Source organism: Leopardus geoffroyi, chromosome C1 (genome assembly GCF_018350155.1).
Source record: "Leopardus geoffroyi isolate Oge1 chromosome C1, O.geoffroyi_Oge1_pat1.0, whole genome shotgun sequence".
Taxonomy (NCBI): domain Eukaryota; kingdom Metazoa; phylum Chordata; class Mammalia; order Carnivora; family Felidae; genus Leopardus; species Leopardus geoffroyi.
The window spans coordinates 75,822,833-75,843,119 of NC_059328.1; the positions used below are offsets into that span (position 1 = coordinate 75,822,833).

General features: G+C 41.5%; 1 long non-coding RNA gene across 1 annotated transcript in view; it reads right to left on the bottom strand.

Moving 5' to 3' along the window:
- The window catches only part of LOC123598200, a 21,754-nt gene extending 9,500 nt beyond the window's left edge, over positions 1–12,254 (bottom strand). The window contains exons 1-4 of the long non-coding RNA XR_006712442.1: positions 11,913–12,254; positions 7,793–7,873; positions 5,419–5,569; positions 4,099–4,212 (exon numbers count right to left, since the gene is read on the bottom strand). This is a non-coding gene — a long non-coding RNA (uncharacterized LOC123598200). The remainder of the gene's footprint in view (positions 1–4,098; positions 4,213–5,418; positions 5,570–7,792; positions 7,874–11,912) is intronic.
- Between the last annotated feature and the right edge of the window lie 8,033 nt (positions 12,255–20,287).

Consider the following 20,287-nt stretch of genomic DNA (forward strand, 5'->3'; position numbering starts at 1 on the left):
GAGGTTCGTGACCCTCTTGGGCTTTAACACCAAAGCTTGCAATCTGAAGCTGATCCATCACCGCTGACATTGAGCCCAGAGTTTGACTTGGGGCTGATGGATGCCTCCAAGTTTTCAGTTCTCAGGTTTCTGTTGCTTGGGGCTCTGGGTCTAAGTGTCTGAGCGGCAAACAGGCTTCCAGTGGGAGAGAGACACACCCCAGTCTTAGGTGGACTGAGACATGTCCGCTTCTCCCTGAACTTAGGGTACAAATCCAACTGGGTGCCAGCTGCCATGGCAGACTGTGTGCCCTTCAGGCTCACCTGACACATGGTGAGCTGCCCTGGAGCTGTGTGCTGTGCACCTCCTCTGTGTCCTGGTGCCCAACCCTACACTCGGGCTCTCTTGTGTCTAGAAGAAGAGAAAGCAAGATCTTTGCCCTACACAGAGCCAGACTGTGTGCCAGCCGCTGGGAAGGCACTCAGCTCCGCCTTTCAGGTGGGATTGGAGTCTCATCTCTACCAGTAACACTTGAGTAGCCTTATCTCTCTGAGCCTCAGTTTCCTCTTCTATAAAATTTACACTCTATCCTACAGATATTAAGTGTTTGCTTCTAACCAGCTGCTGCCTTAGGTATTGAGGATACAGTGAGATGACGGGGATGAGACAAACAGGGCCCCACCCTCGTGACAATATGGTTTTAGGAGGATTCCATGAGGTTGTATAAAATGCTTAGCATCTTGTCTGACCCTGGTGGTGCTCACTACTGGTTAGCTCTAATGACTTTTCCTCCAAATGTGGTAGAAAATCTTTTAAAACTTGCCCTTTCCCACCTCAGTCTTGCATATGTATTTCTCTTTGCCTAGAAGTTTCTTCCTTTCTCCCCTTGCCTAGTTAACTCCTGATCATCCAGTTCTTGGGGTAAACGGTCACTTCCCCACTGTAGTACCTCCCTGACCAGGTCCCCGTTCAGGTTCCCCTGTCGTGCGTTCTCATGGCAACTGGCACTCTGCTTTGAAGTATCCGTCACTTTGGTAACTACTATTTGTTTAATGTCCGTGTACCTGACTAGATTGTAAAACTGGTGTGGACAGCATCCATATCCACTGGAAGTCTCAGCTCCCAGCTTTGAGATTTTCCATAAGTATCTTCCCATCCAACTGGCTGCCATGTGAAGGCGATGTTCTCTTCCAAATGAGAAAAGTATGCTGGACCAGAAAAAGGAGAATCAGGCCCACCAGGAGCACTGGGGCCCTTTATTTCCTCCCTCTTTTTTCTGGCCTCATATGAAGGGGAGGGACAGCCAAGAGATGGCTGAAAAAACAGGCCAGGCCCTTGGGCAGCACCTTCATCTCCCTGGAGGCAATCAGGTAGCCAAGTCACAGTGCAAAGGATGGCATGCAGGGTTGTCCATTGGTAACAAGACTTACCCATCACCACTCAGGGTGCTGCCGAGAGCAGGGCAGTCTCCTTCGTACCACAGTCACACCCTTACCTGCCCTCCCATAGCCAGGAAGTGTGATTTAAAGGAAAAGGCCTATCTCTTGTAACTAAATAGAAGAATCTTGAAAAAATGAAATCCAATGCCACATGGCCAGAATGGCAGTCACAGAAATGTAACCGTGTTGACTTTTCACTCTCACGCAGCATGGAAGGTGCCCCCAGCCTCAGTACAGCAAACACTGTCATTTGCATGTGACTCAGTGCAAATGTTAATGTTCTTGCCCTTTGGGGCCCTTTGGGACTTAACAAAGCAGTGATGTGACCTGACCCCAATGTTTTTTTGTGGCTTTTTGGCCAGCATCCAAATCCTCTGGGCAGTGCTGGACTTCCCACATGCATTCCAGCAAGCCCACCATATGGAACTGCATGGCAGTCCTCTTTGCCAGGCCTTTCTAAACTTCCATGTCTTTGTCCATGCTGTTCTTTCAATCGGAAGTTCCTTCCTTCCATAGAAATATGGACTATTATGTATCATCTTTCTACCTATCATCTATGTGTGTATTGGCCAAACCTCCATTCATGCTTTAAGACTAAGATGAAGTATCATTTTGTCTCCAACACCTTCCCTGACCACCTTCCTTCTCCAAAGTTGGAGTTGGGTGCTTTTATTCTTTTTTTTTTTTTTTTTAATTTTTTTTTTCAACGTTTTTATTTATTTTTGGGACAGAGAGAATCAGAGCATGAACGGGGGAGGGGCAGAGAGAGAGGGAGACACAGAATCAGAAACAGGCTCCAGGCTCTGAGCCATCAGCCCAGAGCCAGACGCGGGGCTCGAACTCACGGACCGCGAGATCGTGACCTGGCTGAAGTCGGCCGCTTAACCGACTGCGCCACCCAGGCGCCCCTATGTGCTTTTATTCTTAATAACTATGTAGTGAAGCTTATTTATAGATTTCCTCCTCACTAAACTGAACCAAAACCACATCTTGCTCATTTTATGCCCTTTCAACCAGCAGAGTGCCCGGCATGTTGCAGAGGGAGAATGAGTAAAAGGCAGAAAACCAGACATTGGCAGACTATGTCATGGGGCCACTGGGTCAGCCAGAATGCCTAACAGCAAGTGTATGTGCCAGAAACTACAAGGGGGAACCTTTGTGGACAGACCATGAAAATGAAGAGGAATCATTCAAGGCTTGAGGGCAAAGAAATAGCAGGAGGGAGTAGAACTGTGGGTACATTACCTGAAGGTATAATAGGTATGGTGAAATTAAAGCATGGACATCTTGTGCCCATTCTACAGATGGGAAAACTAAGGCTCAAGGAAATTAGATGTCTTACCAAAGCACACAGAGCTAGTAAGCAAAGGAATCGGCTTCAGCACATCTGGCTTCAGAGTTTGTGCTCTTAGATGCTATGCAAAAACACAACCAAATCTGCAAACACTACCTTGAACTTTTGTCCATCAGGACTTTGGGGAATGCTCTCTCAGCTGTGTTAAGTTAGATTCCAGAATGTAACTAACCCTCTCCAGGTCCACTTTGGTTTCCTCCTCAATAAAATGAAAGACATCGAGCTAGGTGATCGTAAGGCCAATTTCAGTCTGCTATGATTCTCCATAGAATCCAACGGACTTTCTCACCTGGAAATCAGCTTGGCCAAAATGCAAGCGCATTGGTGTATTGGCCCTAAAAACCTTCTTGTGGGCTGCAATCATGGTCCCATAATACAACAAGCCTGTGAAATATTATCTTAGGGGTCTAACTATTCTTCCCAAATAGGCCTTTAAAACATACCCAGGCAACAACGTAACTGACAGAGAGTATCTTTATCTGAATAGTCATACCTAAGTCCAAGTTTCCACTCCCTCTCCACGGCCTTAGGGACTTCATTCTACCTGTAATTCTGTATCATACTGAAATCAAGTCCAGCAGCAGTCCCCAAACCTGTGACCCTACCCCGCCCCCCCGCCGTCCCCCCCCCCCCCCCCCCCCGCCACACACACACACACACATCAATCTCAACCAGACATATGTGTAGTGCTCGGACTTCAGGCTGAATCTGAGGGTAGAACACATCTCAAAATGTGTGTGTGGTTCAGAATGACCTCTGACATGAAAAGTTCCCACCCACAGCACTGAATAACATCCTGTCATTTTCCTCAAATCTATGCAGTAACTCCTTTGATTGGGCTTTCATTTGGAATAATCTGTCCAATGCCATTTTTCGGAAACATGCAGAACAAGATACAATCTCATTATGGTCAGCTACATAGAGTGGACCTTTCAGAGCATAAAGAAACATCTGTCCTCCATCTGCAGTGCCTAGAAAATAGGGCTTTCAATAGGGCACATTGTAGGATGCTAGTGCTTCTAAAAGGGCAAGAAATCCATTTCTACTAAGATCTCAATAAGTATGTCTGACAGAAGATTTTCATCTTACGTACCAAAGAGCATTTTCCAAAGAGCATTTCTCATCTGCAAAATGGGAAAGAGTTTTTCCAGAGAGCATTTCAAAGAGCAGAAGCTTTAAGAACATAATCTCTAGATTCAGCCAGACCCAGTTCAAATACTTGTTCTGCCACATAGTAGCTGTGTGATCTGGAAAAGTGGCTTAAACCTGACAATTGTAAGGTATGTATTTTCAGGGATGTAAAATAGAGAAAGTAATAATACCTACCCTAGGAGATAATGTTTTCAAAGAGACTGGCTCGAAATAAACATCAGTTCTTGTTTCTGCTTTGTTACCACTGTTGTTCATACCAGGGGCGGAATGGCCTGGTTCCTGCTGCAGCTGAAAGAACACGGGATTTGAAATGAGAAGCCCTGAATTTGCACTCCACTGCTGCCACTTACTAGGTGTGTGACCTTGGGGAAATCACTGAATCTTTCTCAACTCAGCTTCCTCATCTGTAAAACAGGGAGACTAGGTAACTCACCTGTAACAATCATGAGGTGCAAATGAAGTGATTTATGTGCATGTACTTGGCCAGCTGCTGAACTCTGAGTGTATGGACTTATTTGTTATTGTTAGTATTATGAACTGAATGTTTGTGCCCCCCCCCCCCCCCCCACAGTGCAAATGTGGAAACTCTAACCTCCATTGTGATGGTATTAGGAGGTGGGGACCTGCAAGGTCATTAGGTGAGGTCACGAGGGTGGAGCCCCCATGCTGGGATCAGTGTCCTTATAGGAAGAGGAAGAGGGGCGCCTGACTGACTCAGTTGGAGGAGTCTGTGACCCTTGATGTCGGGGTTGTGAGTTCAAGTCCTACGTTGGATGTAGAGATTACTTAAATAAATAAAAACTTGAAACAGAATGAGAGGAAGAGTCCAGAGTGCTCTGTCTGCGTGTCTTGTGATGGCAAGAAGTCGGCTGTCTATAAGCCAGGAAGAGAGCCCTCACCAAGAACCAAATTGGTGATACCTTGATCTTGGGCTGCCAGCCTCTCGAACTGTGAGAAATGTGTATTGTTTAAGTCATTCAGTCTATGGTATTCTGTTAAAGCAGCCCAAACTGATTGTGACAATAACACTACCAGAACCGAAGAACATATCTAGTTTTGTTTTGTTTTGTTTTGTTTTGTTTTGTTTTGTTTTCTCAGGAATTTTGATTTACAGAAAACTTAGTTGTATGCTCAAGTGATTACAACTGACTTCCACTTAGCCACAAAAGTGAGGATTCTGGGGATGGACTAAGGCATAAAAGTAGAAGGTCTGCTTTTCCAACAAAATGTCACCATCTCTGTGTGTTTGTCTTAGACCTGACCCCTGTGAACATTTAAAATGTGTCCTGGTAAAGAGCCCACATGTCTGAAGAGGTGCTGAGACAGAGAAGGGTTGTCGTCTGTGGTTTCTGCTATTGGGTTTGGTTTTGAGGTTGTAATTGTTCACTTTTTGTGGGGTTTTGTTTGTTTGTTTGTTTCAGATTTCACCTCCCACCCCTTCCTAGAGCATTTAAAACAACTGGCAGTTCAGCCACTCTCCACCCTCCTGGGTACCTGCTCGCCTTTGTCTTTCCAGTAGGGTGGAAGTCATTGGGCTTGGGACTTTGAAATCAGCCAGACTTAAGTTTGAATCTTGCCTCCAAAACTTTCTAGCTGTTTTACTTCGGACAAGTCACTTGACCTTTCTACATCTCAGTTTTCTCATCTGCAAAATGGGAAAGAATAATAATCATCTCCCCAGGTGGTTGGGAAAATTAAATAAAACAGTACCCTGAAAATTCTTAGAGTCATATCTGACACCGGATAGGTCATCAGTTTCCGCCTCCTTTCTCTGAACTCTCTTCTCACCCACTTCTCACTCCTTAATTGACATTTCCCTGGGACCTTTGGTAAGGCAATTGCTAATAGCGTCAATAGCTATGGTGAGCCTGCAAGAGAGTGTCCTGGGGGAACACTTCTAACTTCTAAATTAAAACTCCTGCCCCAAGTCTTTATAAATGCTATGACTTTGGAGTATCTCAGTTAAAACAATATACTCCTATTGAATATATGTGCTAATCGAGTATTTGAAAGCGCGCGCGCGCGCGTGTGTGTGTGTGTGTGTAAGTTTGGATATTCACAGAAGATCACATGAATCATGTGAACGATGAAATGAAATGGGGTCAGTTATGTCAAGGGGTTTTTAAATTAAGCCAGAAGGTCATTAAGGAGATGGGCCATAGGCATTTTTTCATCTGGTAAAACTCTGAATTTTTGAACTGGGCCAAAGTGCAAATATTCCAAAGACTTAGCCTGAACACCTGCAACTTCCTACGGAAGAGACTTTGCTTGGTGATAGCCTTAGTGACTAGGTATATTCAGCCAAGATTGGTTTTATGCCACCAACACCAATCAAAAAAAAATTTTTTTATTTTGTCAATCAAAAATTTTTCTAAACAATATATGCAGGCATTCTTTTTTGTCTTTTAAATCTTTGGCAGAGGTGGGGGGGGGTGAGGGAGGCACTATTTGGGTTGCTTCCCAAATCTGTGTTCCCCTGAATTGTAATTCTGAACCCCATATAAATGCTTTTGTTTTTATTGTAGCTCAGCCTCTTTTCTTGGTTGGCATTTCTGGTGTCTGAAGAAGTGGGATCTGAGGTAATAGCGTCTCACCTCCTGTGCTGCTGATGTTGGACCAGCAAGGTACCTGCTTCAACCCTCTGTGCTCTGTTGTCTCCCCACAGCCCGAGTGCCTGTGGTGAGTCCCCCCCCATCCCCCCGCCAGCTCTGAATCTCCCTTGGTTGAGGTTCTAGCCTTTCTTTGGGTGTCTTTTTGGTGCTGGCTCATACAGAGGACTAACACTTCTCTGACCCAATTGTGTTGCGTAGAATTTCTCAGAGGGGAGTCACACATCCCTGTCTGATGCTGGCCAGTACTTATAGGGGATTAACACTTTCCTGTGAGGATTCTGTTTGGTAAGGCTTCTACAAGGTATCAACGCTCTCCTATCCAGAGTTATCTGGTGAGTACTCTACATTTAAAATTACAACGCTCACAGGGTGCCTGGGTGGCTCAGTGAGTTAGGCGTCCTACTCTGGACGTGATCTCAGATCATGATCTCACAGTTGGGTTCCTGAGTGAGAGGCTCCTTGGGCTCTGCTCTGACAGCACAGAGCCTGCTTCAGATTCTCTTTCTCACTCTCTTTCTGCCCCTCCCCTGCTCCTGCTGTCTCTCAAAATAAATATATAAACTTAAAATAAAATAAAATATATAAACTTAAAATAAAATAAAATAAAATAAAATCACAGTGGTCACTTTGGGGATCCTTTGAAATTCTAAAATTAATTTATTTGCGTGTACAACTGGAAAGGGGGTATAAAATCAAGCAAAATAAATGAGAAGCATATTTCAGTTGGTATTTGGAGGCCTCCAAGTAGCCAATCAAATGATTCAAAACTCTCTTCCTTTATGAGGAATGAATCCTGGCTCTCCAAAGACAACTTTGACCTTTCTCAGAGGCTATCCAAACTAGAAAAGCTCTCTGGAGCTCCTGAACCAACCTCTGTCACTACTACTTCTCTGCCTTCTTTCCCCCACCCCCCACCCATATACCCCAATTTAGCTGAGCTTCTCGCCTATAACAACAAGCTTGAAGCCCGCCCCTGAATCATCCAGTCATTCAAGCACCCTTTGAGATAAAACCTAATGAAGGGGGGTCAGGAACTCCCTCTGTTTCTTACCACCCTTGGATTACAGCTAAATTGTGAGCTATTACTAAAGAATTGCCTTATACCCTTGAAGACCCTCTAGAGTTGGCTAAAAAAATAAATAATAACAATTTGGTCATTCAGATTTATAATCCTAGTTATTCTGATCTCTACCAACGTATTCATATGCTTGTAAGTGAAAGCCATGCTGGGGAAACTTTAACTTAGATAAATTCACCTTAAAGGGACCCTTAGAAGAGAGGAATCCAAACTTCTGAGAGACAATAGAATGTGCTCCTTGATTGATGTACAGAAGCTTCTAAAAGACACAAATGGCTTCAAAAACAGTTCTATAAGGATCCTTATAACATACAAATAATACAAAAGTCTTTAGTAAAAGACTTGGGCCATCTATGCCAATAACCCTAACGTTTTTTGTCCATCTGCCAAAACCATAATTTGGATCCAACTATTCTTTTTGAGTTTCATACTTGAGACATGGCTAAAATTCAAAACAAAACAAAAAAATAAGAAGCATAAGGTCTTTGCCTCTGTTTGCTTATATGTATATGTTAGAGATATGTGATATTGTTCTACCTCTGGTTGGTATTGCCAGAATTAGTTTGTAAAAGAGCTCTATTTAATTGGCTTGAGAAAAGTCGAGTGCTTATAAATTAAGTATTCTTACATTTCTCAGAAGTATAAAAAAAACTAATGCAATTTTTTTTCAAGTTCATATAATCTAAAATAACCTTTGATAAACAAAAGCTAATTCAAGTTTGTTGGTTTAATCCTGTCTTCAGAATTATCGGTGTTAAATATAATGAGATAAACAACTTTTTTTTACCTGGATTTACTAATCAAATAAGCTCATTTATCTCTATGATGCACAATTTGTCAACAGCGGAAAAAAACAAATAACTTAAAATGATGATTAGCTGTGTAATAGCTAATCCATGTATAATGACTAAAGACAAGTAATTTAAATAATTATAAATAAGATCAAAGTTTATATTAAGTTAAACTAAATAATGGATATTCATTGGCTTTCTAAATCATCTTTCCAAATAAGATAAACATCAAATGCTAAACATGAGTTGATCTGCTTTTGGCTTTTTAATTTAAATTTTAAAATATTATGAGAAAGAATAATTTCAAAAATGAAAAAATGCATGCATGGGGTAGACTGAAAATAGAAAATATGTGTCCATTTATTAAACTCTTATTTTAGTCACTTTCATGTGTTATAAGTGTATGTACTGGGACCTAATATACACTATATTTCCTACTGTGAAATGATCCAACATGTTTAAAAGCCACTGTTCTTAATATCCCGGTAAATTGTTGGGGCGCCTGGGTGGCGCAGTCGGTTAAGTGTCGGACTTCAGCCAGGTCGCGATCTCGCGGTCCGTGAGTTCGAGCCCCGCGTCGGGCTCTGGGCTGATGGCTCAGAGCCTGGAGCCTGTTTCCGATTCTGTGTCTCCCTCTCTCTCTGCCCCTCCCCCGTTCATGCTCTGTCTCTCTCTGTCCCAAAAATAAATAAACGTTGAAAAAAAAAATTAAAAAAAAAAAAATCCCGGTAAATTGAGCAACAGAAGGTCTATGTGGCCAGCTGAAAAGGCCAATATCAAAACAACCACCCTTTCTATCCTATAGACATAGTGGTAACTCCTCAAGACCAAGCTGTAATCACTCTTTGATGGGTTTATACTTTGTTGCCTAGTCTTTTCAAATTTTCAGCCAGGCAGCAATCTGTTTAAAAGAATTTTCCCCAGGGGCGGCTGGGTGGCGCAGTCGGTTAAGCGTCCGACTTCAGTCAGGTCACGATCTCGCGGTTCGAGCCCCGCGTCGGGCTCTGGGCTGATGGCTCAGAACCTGGAGCCTGTTTCCGATTCTGTGTCTCCCTCTCTCTCTGCCCCTCCCCCGTTCATGCTCTGTCTCTCTCTGTCCCAAAAATAAATAAACGTTGAAAAAAGAATTTTCCCCAGGGTGCCTGGGTGGCTCAGTGGGTTAAGCGTCCCACTTCAGCTCAGGTCATGATCTCACAGTCTGAGAGTTTGAGCCCCGTGTCGGGCTATGTGCTTACAGCTTGGAGCCTGGGGCCTGCTTCAGATTCTGTCTCCCTCTCTGCCCCTCTCCTGCTCATGCTCAGTCTCTCTCTGTCTCAAAAATAAATAAAAACATTAAAAAAAAAAATTAATGAACTTCCCCCATTTCTTACAACTACTTGCAAGGCTGGCAATTCTGGTGGTGGTTTCCTTATAAATACAGCTCTGCCATCAGTTTAGGGAGTTGTCCTACCTTTCTAATCTTTCTTCTGCCTAATTCAGAACAACCCCCCTCAGCAATGATATGGGGCTCCTATTGTCCTTGCCTGTTTTATGATTCCCATTCTAGCAGAGCAAAGGCAGGATGAGTCTGCTGACAAATAACTCTCACACTGTAATTTCCCTAGAAGTGTATGGTTTACTTTCATGATACTGTATAGAAGGAATTTATATTCATTTAACGCAATGCATAAGGAATTACACCATCCTCTAAGACTAACTCTGCAATTATTCTGTTAACAACTGCCTTATATCATTTCTTTTCTAGATAAACTTTATAAGTTTTGGAAATTAAAAAAAAAAAAAAAAAAACCACTTGAGGGGCGCCTGGGCGGCTCAGTCGGTTGAAAGTCTGACTCTTAATTTCAGCTCAGGTCATGGGATCAAGCCCCACCTCAGGCTCCACCTCAGCATGGAAGATTAGGATTAAGATCAGGACTCTCTCTTTCTCTTTCTCTCCCTCTGTCCCTCTCTCCCATCACACACACTCTAGATCACTCTCTCAAAACAAAACAAAAACAAACAAAAAACCACTTAAACTAACAAAGTTGAAACTGCCAAAAAGATTTTAAAAAAGAAAGTAACTGTGTCCTAAAGTAAAATGATTGTTTCAAAATAAAAAAGGAAAACAATAAGACAAAACCTAAATACATCTAAAAAGTTGTAGAAGGCTTATAGAGAGGAATATTCAAAAGGAAATTTTATAGTCAAGCTAAGATTTGAGTGGATTTATTTAAATTTTAAAAAGGGAAAATGTTAATATCAAAAATACACTGCTACATTAGAATTCAATTTTTCTCTCGGTGAAAAGGATAACATTTCCTTAAATTATGGGAATAATAACTGCCCTTAATAAAAAATTATGAACAAAGACCTTTCTTTACCTTTCGTATAATATATCTACAAAACAAAGATTCTATGTTTTGTCTTCACCAGATCTTTGATTATTCAAGTAAACCAAGTTTTCTGGTATTAAGAGAGTCAAGTTTTGCTTCCAACTATGCAATCCTTTGTATTTGCCTTTGAAATCTTTCATTGTCACTTTGGTCAAAAAAATACTTAAAGATTGCTTTACAATAGGGGTGCCCGGGTGGCTCAGTCAGTTAAGCATCCGACTTTGGCTCAGGTCATGATCTCACAGTTTGTAAGTTTGAGCCCTGCACTGGGTTCTGTGCTGACATGACAGCTCAGGGCCTGGAGCCTGCTTTGGATTCTGTGTCTCCCTCTCTCTCTGCCTCTCCCCTGCTCATGCTCTGTTTCTCTCTGTCTCAAAAATAAATAAAACATTAAGAAATTAAAAAATATATATTGCTTTACAATAATCTTATGATCCTATTTGGTCAAATGTTCAAAATCTTTCTGACAAACTTCCCCAAATCGCATTCTAAATAAAGTCTTTTTGACCTAAAAGTAACTGACAATTTCTAGAGGGTCTGGAATTTTTCAAAAGATCTGTTCCCTCTCCTTATAAAAAGAAAAATATTACATTAATTAGGATTATTTGATATGCCCAATTACATGGGAAACAATGTCAAATAAAAAGAAATACAAAACCTTCTTTAAGTTGTATTTGTATAAATAGATATTATAAATGTTGTAGAAAGTATATAAAATTCCTAAAACTCTAATAAAAACTGATTTCTTGATGTTTTGTTTTCCAGGTTTAAAGGACCCCCCCTTTCCCCTCTCCTTTCAGTTATCTGTAACTTACCACAATTTGGTACATTGTCTTTACAACAAAGGTTAAAACATTTATCTTTTTCTCCCAGAGAAAAAGAGTTCTAAAACTCTTGTTAAATATTCTTATTTGTCATGACAAGGTATGTATTTGCATAAGCTCAATAGGAATCTGGTCTTGTAACAGGACACCCAATACTCATAGCCTCTGTTTCTTTGATCCACAGTTGACAAAAGACAATATACTTCACTGTGGTAAGGGCCTAATTGCTTCTATTAAAAATAACAACACTTTAGTTGAGCAACCTTTTCACAGTGTGCTCTTGGGGAATGAAAATATTAAACATCACGAACCTTACAACCTGTAGATTTCGTCTATTAGAAAAGACATCTCCAAAAAGACTCCATTCGGTCTCATTGGCAAGACTCCCAACAAGTACAATTTAACCAATCCTTGTGCCAGAAAATTCCAAGAAATAGACTCCTAGATTCACATGTCACATCTAAAAAACAAAACAAAACACCAAATCCTGAACAGACCTATACATACCAACTGATGACCTAAAAATAAAAATTCCAGGAATTGAAGCAGATGAAAGCCGAAAGAGACAGCTTTCCCAGGATGAGCCCACCAGGCCTGTATACCATTTTTTCACTGTTGCTTCTACCTTATTTGTTTGTTTCCCCCCTCCTCTTTCTCTTAGAGAAACGATATTCTTATCCACATTTCTCAGTCTACTATAAAAAGAAGAAACCTCTCTGTTAGACCTGTCACCAAAAAACTCTGGTATGTTCACAGTGTCAGAGACCCCTGGGTCTTGCCTATAACTAATTTCTCTTTCATCCCAAATGCTACTATTGATTATACCCACAAGCCTATAAACATTACCTATTGGGTTATTACAACCAGGTGTTCTCATACCTGCTTCAACCTTTCCCCAGTCATATCTGTACTAGCTCAAGTGAACACGTTAAAAAAAGAGTTGCCTACAATGACTCTATTTTTGTACTTCGTAATCAATCTCGTTAAAAAATGAAACTGTACTGCCGCTTCTGTTTTGCCAAAATTAATGTAAGGTTTTAGTTCCTTAGATCTGCTCTATCACTTTGAAAATTACTGAACCTTTAGTTAATGAATATTCCATCATTCTTCACAATTTCTTAGATTAATGCCTTATGTCCATGATGTTTATAAAATATTACTTTTCCTAATTGCTCTTTTTATGCTTACCGTCTTGCTAAGGTCACTCTAAAACCTCCACAAGCATCTAATTATGCGCTCTACAAATTGATTCATCTGAAACTCCAGGTGGCTTCATAAAGCCCCAGATGAATACACTGCCTGAGAACCATTTCCTGACTGCTCCCTTGTTGCTCAAATGCGGCTGGATCCTAATGACAGTGACACCTTAAAACAACCATCAATGATTAAAAATTCTCCCCAACATCAGACATGACTTCCTGGGACAGGTCCATCCCAGCAATGAGGGACTAAGTTATCTATGGTTGAAAAAGTTAACGTCCCATTTATTCTGTGACTAAGAGCTCCACATTTGTCAAGACAGTTTTTCCTTTGGTTTTACTTCCTGTGAGTGCCTTTTCTCTGTGTATCTTTTTGCATTTTCTTTTAAGTTTGCATCATGTCCATATGTCAGCTATTCAAAAATCACTTTAAAAATTGTTAGTGATGTTGGGGAGCACCTGGCTGGCCCAGTCGGTGGAACATGCAACTCTTGATCTAGGGGTTGTGAGTTCAAACCCCACATGAGGTAATAGAGAAATTACTTAGAAATAAAACCTTTTAAAAAATATTTGTGGGTAGGAAGATGGCGGCGTAGGAGGACGCTGGGCTCACCGCGCGTCCTGCTGATCAATTAGATTCCACCTACACCTGCCTAAATAACCCAGAAAACCGCCAGAGGATTAGCAGAACGGAGTCGCCGGAGCCAAGCGCAGACGAGAGGCCCACGGAAGAGGGTAGGAAGGGCGGCGAGGCGGTGCGCGCTCCACGGACTGGCGGGAGGGAGCCAGGGCGGAGGGGCGGCTCGCCGGCCAAGCAGAGCCCCCGAGTCTGGCGGGCAAAAGCGGAGGGGCCTGACGGACTGTGTTCCGACAGCAAGCGCGACTTAGCGTCTGGGAGGTCATAAGTTAACAGCTCTGCTCCGAAAGCAGGAAGGCTGGAGGACAAAGGGAGGGAGAGCTGCTGAGCCCCCGGACGACAGAGCTCAGTTTGGTGGGGAACAAAGGCGCTCGCCAGCGCCATCTCCCCCGCCCATCCCCCAGCCAAAATCCCAAAGAGAACCAGTTCCTGCCAGGGAACTTCCTCGCTCCGCGCAAACACCCAACTCTGTGCTTCTGCGGAGGAGCCAAACCTCCGGCAGCGGATCTGACTCCCTCCCGCTGCCACAGGGCCCCTCCTGAAGTGGATCACCTAAGGAGAAGCAAGCTAAGCCTGCCCCTTCTGCCCCTGTGCACCTTGCCTACCCACCCCAGCTAATACGCCAGATCCCCAGCATCACAAGCCTGGCAGTGTGCAAGTAGCCCAGACGGGCCACGCCACCCCACAGTGAATCCCGCCCCTAGGAGAGGGGAAGAGAAGGCACACACCAGTCTGACTGTGGCCCCAGCCGTGGGCTGGGGGCAGACATCAGGTCTGACTGCGACTCCGCCCACCAACTCCAGTTATACACCACAACACAGGGGAAGTGCCCTGCAGGTCCTCACCATGCCAGGGACTATCCAAAATGACCAAGCGGAAGAATTACCCTCAGAAGAACCTCCAGGAAATAACAACAGCTAATGAGCTGATCAAAAAGGATTTAAATAATATAACAGAAAGTGAATTTAGAATAATAGTCATAAAATTAATCGATGGGCTTGAAAACAGTATAGAGGACAGCAGAGAATCTCTTGCTACAGAGATCAAGGGACTAAGGAACAGTCACGAGGAGCTGAAAAACACTTTAAATGAAATGCAAAACAAAATGGAAACCACCACGGCTCCGATTGAAGAGGCAGAGGAGAGAATAGGTGAACTAGAAGATAAAGTTATGGAAAAAGAGGAAGCTGAGAAAAAGAGAGATAAAAAAATCCAGGAGTATGAGGGGAAAATTAGAGAACTAAGTGATACACTAAAAAGAAATAATATACGCATAATTGGTATCCCAGAGGAGGAAGAGAGAGGGAAAGGTGCTGAAGGGGTACTTGAAGAAATAATAGCTGAGAACTTCCCTGAACTGGGGAAGGAAAAAGGCATGGAAATCCAAGAGGCACAGAGAACTCCCTTCAGACGTAACTTGAATCGATCTTCTGCACGACATATCATAGTGAAACTGGCAAAATACAAGGATAAAGAGAACATTCTGAAAGCAGCAAGGGGTAAACGTGCCCTCACATATAAAGGGAGACCTATAAGACTCGTGACTGATCTCTCTTTTGAAACTTGGCAGGCCAGAAAGAATTGGCACGAGATTTTCAGTGTGCTAGACAGAAAAAATATGCAGCCGAGAATCCTTTATCCAGCAAGTCTGTCATTTAGAATAGAAGGAGAGATAAAGGTCTTCCCAAACAAACAAAAACTGAAGGAATTTGTCACCACTAAACCAGCCCTACAAGAGATCCTAAGGGGGACCCTGTGAGACAAAGTACCAGAGACAACACTACAAGCATAAAACATACAGACATCACAATGACCCTAAACCCGTATCTTTCTATAATAACACTGAATGTAAATGGATTAAATGCGCCAACCAAAAGACATAGGGTATCAGAATGGATAAAAAAACAAGACCCATCAAGACCCATCTCATCTTTAGATTGAGAGTGAGGGGATGGAGAACTATTTATCATGCTACTGGAAGCCAAAAGAAAGCTGGAGTAGCCATACTTATATCAGACAAACTAGACTTTAAATTAAAGGCTGTAACAAGAGATGAAGAAGGACATTATATAATAGTTACAGGGTCTATTCATCAGGAAGAGCTAACAATTATAAATGTCTATGCGCCGAATACCGGAGCCCCCAAATAGATAAAACAACTACTCATAAACATAAGCAACCTTATTGATAAGAATGTGGTAATTGCAGGGGACTTTAACACCCCACTTACAGAAATGGATAGATCATCTAGACACATGGTCAGTAAAGAAACAAGGGCCCTGAATGAAACATTGGATCAGATGGACTTGACAGATATATTTAGAACTCTGCATCCCAAAGCAACAGAATATACTTTCTTCTCGAGTGCACATGGAACATTCTCCAAGATAGATCATATACTGGGTCACAAAACAGCCCTTCATAAGTTTACCAGAATTGAAATTATACCATGCATACTTTCAGACCACAATGCTATGAAGCTTGAAATCAACCACAGAAAAAAGTCTGGAAAACCTCCAAAAGCATGGAGGTTAAAGAACACCCTACTAACGAATGAGTGGGTCAACCAGGCAATTAGAGAAGAAATTAAAAAATATGTGGAAACAAACGAAAATGAAAATACAACAATCCAAACGCTTTGGGACGCAGCGAAGGCAGTCCTGAGAGGAAAATACATTGCAATCCAGGCCTATCTCAAGAAACAAGAAAAATCCCAAATACAAAATCTAACAGCACACCTAAAGGAAATAGAAGCAGAACAGCAAAGACACCCCAAACCCAGCAGAAGAAGAGAAATAATAAAGATCAGAGCAGAAATAAACAATATAGAGTCTAAAAAAACTGTAGAGCAGATCAATGAAACCAAGAGTTGGTTTTTTGAAAAAATAAACAAAATTGACAAACCTCTAGCCAGGCTTCTCAAAAAGAAAAGGGAGATGACCCAAATAGATAAAATCATGAATGAAAATGGAATGATTACAACCAATCCCTCAGAGATACAAACAATTATCAGGGAATACTATGAAAAATTATATGCCAACAAATTGGACAACCTGGAAGAAATGGACAAATTCCTGAACACCCACACTCTTCCAAAACTCAATCAGGAGGAAATAGAAAGCTTGAACAGACCCATAACCAGCGAAGAAATTGAATCGGTTATCAAAAATCTCCCAACAAATAAGAGTCCAGGATCAGATGGCTTCCCAGGGGAGTTCTACCAGACGTTTAAAGCAGAGATAATACCTATCCTTCTCAAGCTATTCCAAGAAATAGAAAGGGAAGGAAAACTTCCAGACTCATTCTATGAAGCCAGTATTACTTTGATTCCTAAACCAGACAGATCCCAGTAAAAAAAGAGAACTACCGGCCAATATTCCTGATGAATATGGATGCAAAAATTCTCAATAAGATACTAGCAAATCGAATTCAACGGCATATAAAAAGAATTATTCACCATGATCAAGTGGGATTCATTCCTGGGATGCAGGGCTGGTTCAACATTCGCAAATCAATCAACGTGATACATCACATTAACAAAAAAAAAGAGAAGAACCATATGATCCTGTCAATCGATGCAGAAAAGGCCTTTGACAAAATCCAGCACCCTTTCTTAATAAAAACCCTTGAGAAAGTCGGGATAGAAGGAACATACTTAAAGATCATAAAAGCCATTTATGAAAAGCCCACAGCTAACATCATCCTCAACGGGGAAAAACTGAGAACTTTTCCCCTGAGATCAGGAACACGACAGGGATGCCCACTCTCACCGCTGTTGTTTAACATAGTGCTGGAAGTTCTAGCATCAGCAATCAGACAACAAAAGGAAATCAAAGGCATCAAAATTGGCAAAGATGAAATCAAGCTTTCGCTTTTTGCAGATGACATGATATTATACATGGAAAATCCAATAGACTCCACCAAAAGTCTGCTAGAATTGATACATGAATTCAGCAAAGTTGCAGGATATAAAATCAATGTACAGAAATCAGTTGCATTCTTATACACTAACAATGAAGCAACAGAAAGACAAATAAAGAAACTGATCCCATTCACAATTGCACCAAGAAGCATAAAATACCTAGGAATAAATCTAACCAAAGATGTAAAGAATCTGTATGCTGAAAACTATAGAAAGCTTATGAAGGTAATTGAAGAAGATTTAAAGAAATGGAAAGACATTCCCTGCTCATGGATTGGAAAAATAAATATTGTCAAAATGTCAATACTACCCAAAGCTATCTACACATTCAATGCAATCCCAATCAAAATTGCACCAGCATTCTTCTCGAAACTAGAACAAGCAATCCTAAAATTCGTATGGAACCACAAAAGGCCCCGAATAGCCAAAGGAATTTTGAAGAAGAAGACCAAAGCAGGAGGCATCACAATCCCAGACTTTAGCCTCTACTACAAAGCTGTCATCATCAAGACAGCATGGTATTGACACAAAAACAGACACATAGACCAATGGAATAGAATAGAAACCCCAGAACTAGACCCACAAATGTATGGCCAACTCATCTTTGACAAAGCAGGAAAGAACATCCAATGGAAAAAAGACAGCCTCTTTAACAAATGGTGCTGGGAGAACTGGACAGCAACATGCAGAAGGTTGAAACTAGACCACTTTCTCACACCATTCACAAAAATAAACTCAAAATGGATAAAGGACCTGAATGTGAGACAGGAAACCATCAAAACCTTAGAGGAGAAAGCAGGAAAAGACCTCTCTGACCTCAGCCGCAGCAATCTCTTACTCGACACATCCCCAAAGGCAAGGGAATTAAAAGCAAAAGTGAATTACTGGGACCTTATGAAGATAAAAAGCTTCTGCACAGCAAAGGAAACAACCAACAAAACTAAAAGGCAACCAACGGAATGGGAACAGATATTTGCAAATGACATATCGGACAAAGGGCTAGTATCCAAAATCTATAAAGAGCTCACCAAACTCCACACCCGAAAAACAAATAACCCAGTGAAGAAATGGGCAGAAAACATGAATAGACACTTCTCTAAAGAAGACATCCGGATGGCCAACAGGCACATGAAAAGATGTTCAGCGTCGCTCCTTATCAGGGAAATACAAATCAAAACCACATTCAGGTATCACCTCACACCAGTCAGAGTGGCCAAAATGAACAAATCAGGAGACTATAGATGCTGGAGAGGATGTGGAGAAACGGGAACCCTCTTGCACTGTTGGTGGGAATGCAAATTGGTGCAGCCGCTCTGGAAAGCAGTGTGGAGGTTCCTCAGAAAATTAAAAATAGACCTACCCTATGACCCAGCAATAGCACTGCTAGGAATTTATCCAAGGGATACAGGAGTACTGATGCATAGGGGCACTTGTACCCCAATGTTCATAGCAGCACTCTCAACAATAGCCAAATTATGGAAAGAGCCTAAATGTCCATCAACTGATGAATGGATAAAGAAATTGTGGTTTATATACACAATGGAATACTATGTGGCAATGAGAAAAAATGAAATATGGCCTTTTGTAGCAACGTGGATGGAACTGGAGAGTGTGATGCTAAGTGAAATAAGCCATACAGAGAAAGACAGATACCATATGGTTTCACTCTTATGTGGATCCTGAGAAACTTAACAGGAACCCATGGGGGAGTGGGAGGAAAAAAGAAAAAAAAAAAAGAGGTTAGAGTGGGAGAGAGCCAAAGCATAAGAGACTGTTGGGAACTGAGAACAAACTGAGGGTTGATGGGGGGTGGGAGGGAGGAGAGGGTGGGTGATGGGTATTGAGGAGGGCACCTTTTGGGATGAGCACTGGGTGTTGTATGGAAACCAATTTGACAATAAATTTCATATAATAAAAAATAAAATAAAATAAAATAAAAAATAAAAAATATTTGTGATGTTGGAATACATTCTTGATTTATATACCCTACAAACAATTTTGGAGTATACCCTCCAAAACTTTCTAGCATATGAACAAGGGAAATTGTGGCTCTTAAAACTGAAAGCCACTGTTAATAGCCTTAATAGCCAGAAGAAGAGATTCTAACCCTGTGGACCTCTTGCCATAGAATATTTGCAACCACTTTCCTTAAGATTTGTAAAGTAAGCATTTGTCACCAATAATGGTAGCAATGTTTATAGAGATCTTCCCAAGTGTCAAGCACCGTGCAATGCACATTTCACACATTTCGAGTTAATTTTCACGAAAACCTAATTACATAATAGAAAACTAAATCTCATAAAGTTCCTAGCTAGCAAGTGACAGAGCTGAGATTCAAATCTGTTACAGGTTTATTATAAGGGGCATAAGACTTAGAAGGATTGAGCACATCAATGCATTTAAAGTGCTTAGAACAGTATTGCTTGTAGTAACTCTCCCCGCTCAGTACGAACACTAAGATTCTGGCATCAGGGAGGAATTTTGTAAGTTAGAGATATGACTGAGTCTGCAAAACTACACGAAGTTATTTTGATGAACTGAAATGTGTCCCAGTTATTCTGTGACTAAGAGCTCTACGTTTATCAAGACAGTTTTCCCTTTGTTTTTATTTCCTATGAGTGTCATTTCTCAGAAGATCTCCTGCCACCAGTTCAAAGTGATTTGTGACCCCCTCTACCACCACCATTTTTATGCTTTTTTTATCATAAAGATTCTTAGCATAAAATCAGAGGAAGGTAACATTTTAAAGTGCAGCCATCAGGATGACCACCCATACAAGCACAAGTTTTGCTATTGGATCTTTCCTTTGTGGGTTTTCTTCTGTTTTGTTTCTACCCAAGGGAGATAAGAACAGGTGAAGCGGAGATGCCATTTTCCATTCCTAGGGCATAAAGACAGTTTGAGATCCTCTGTTCCCATTGTGTATAA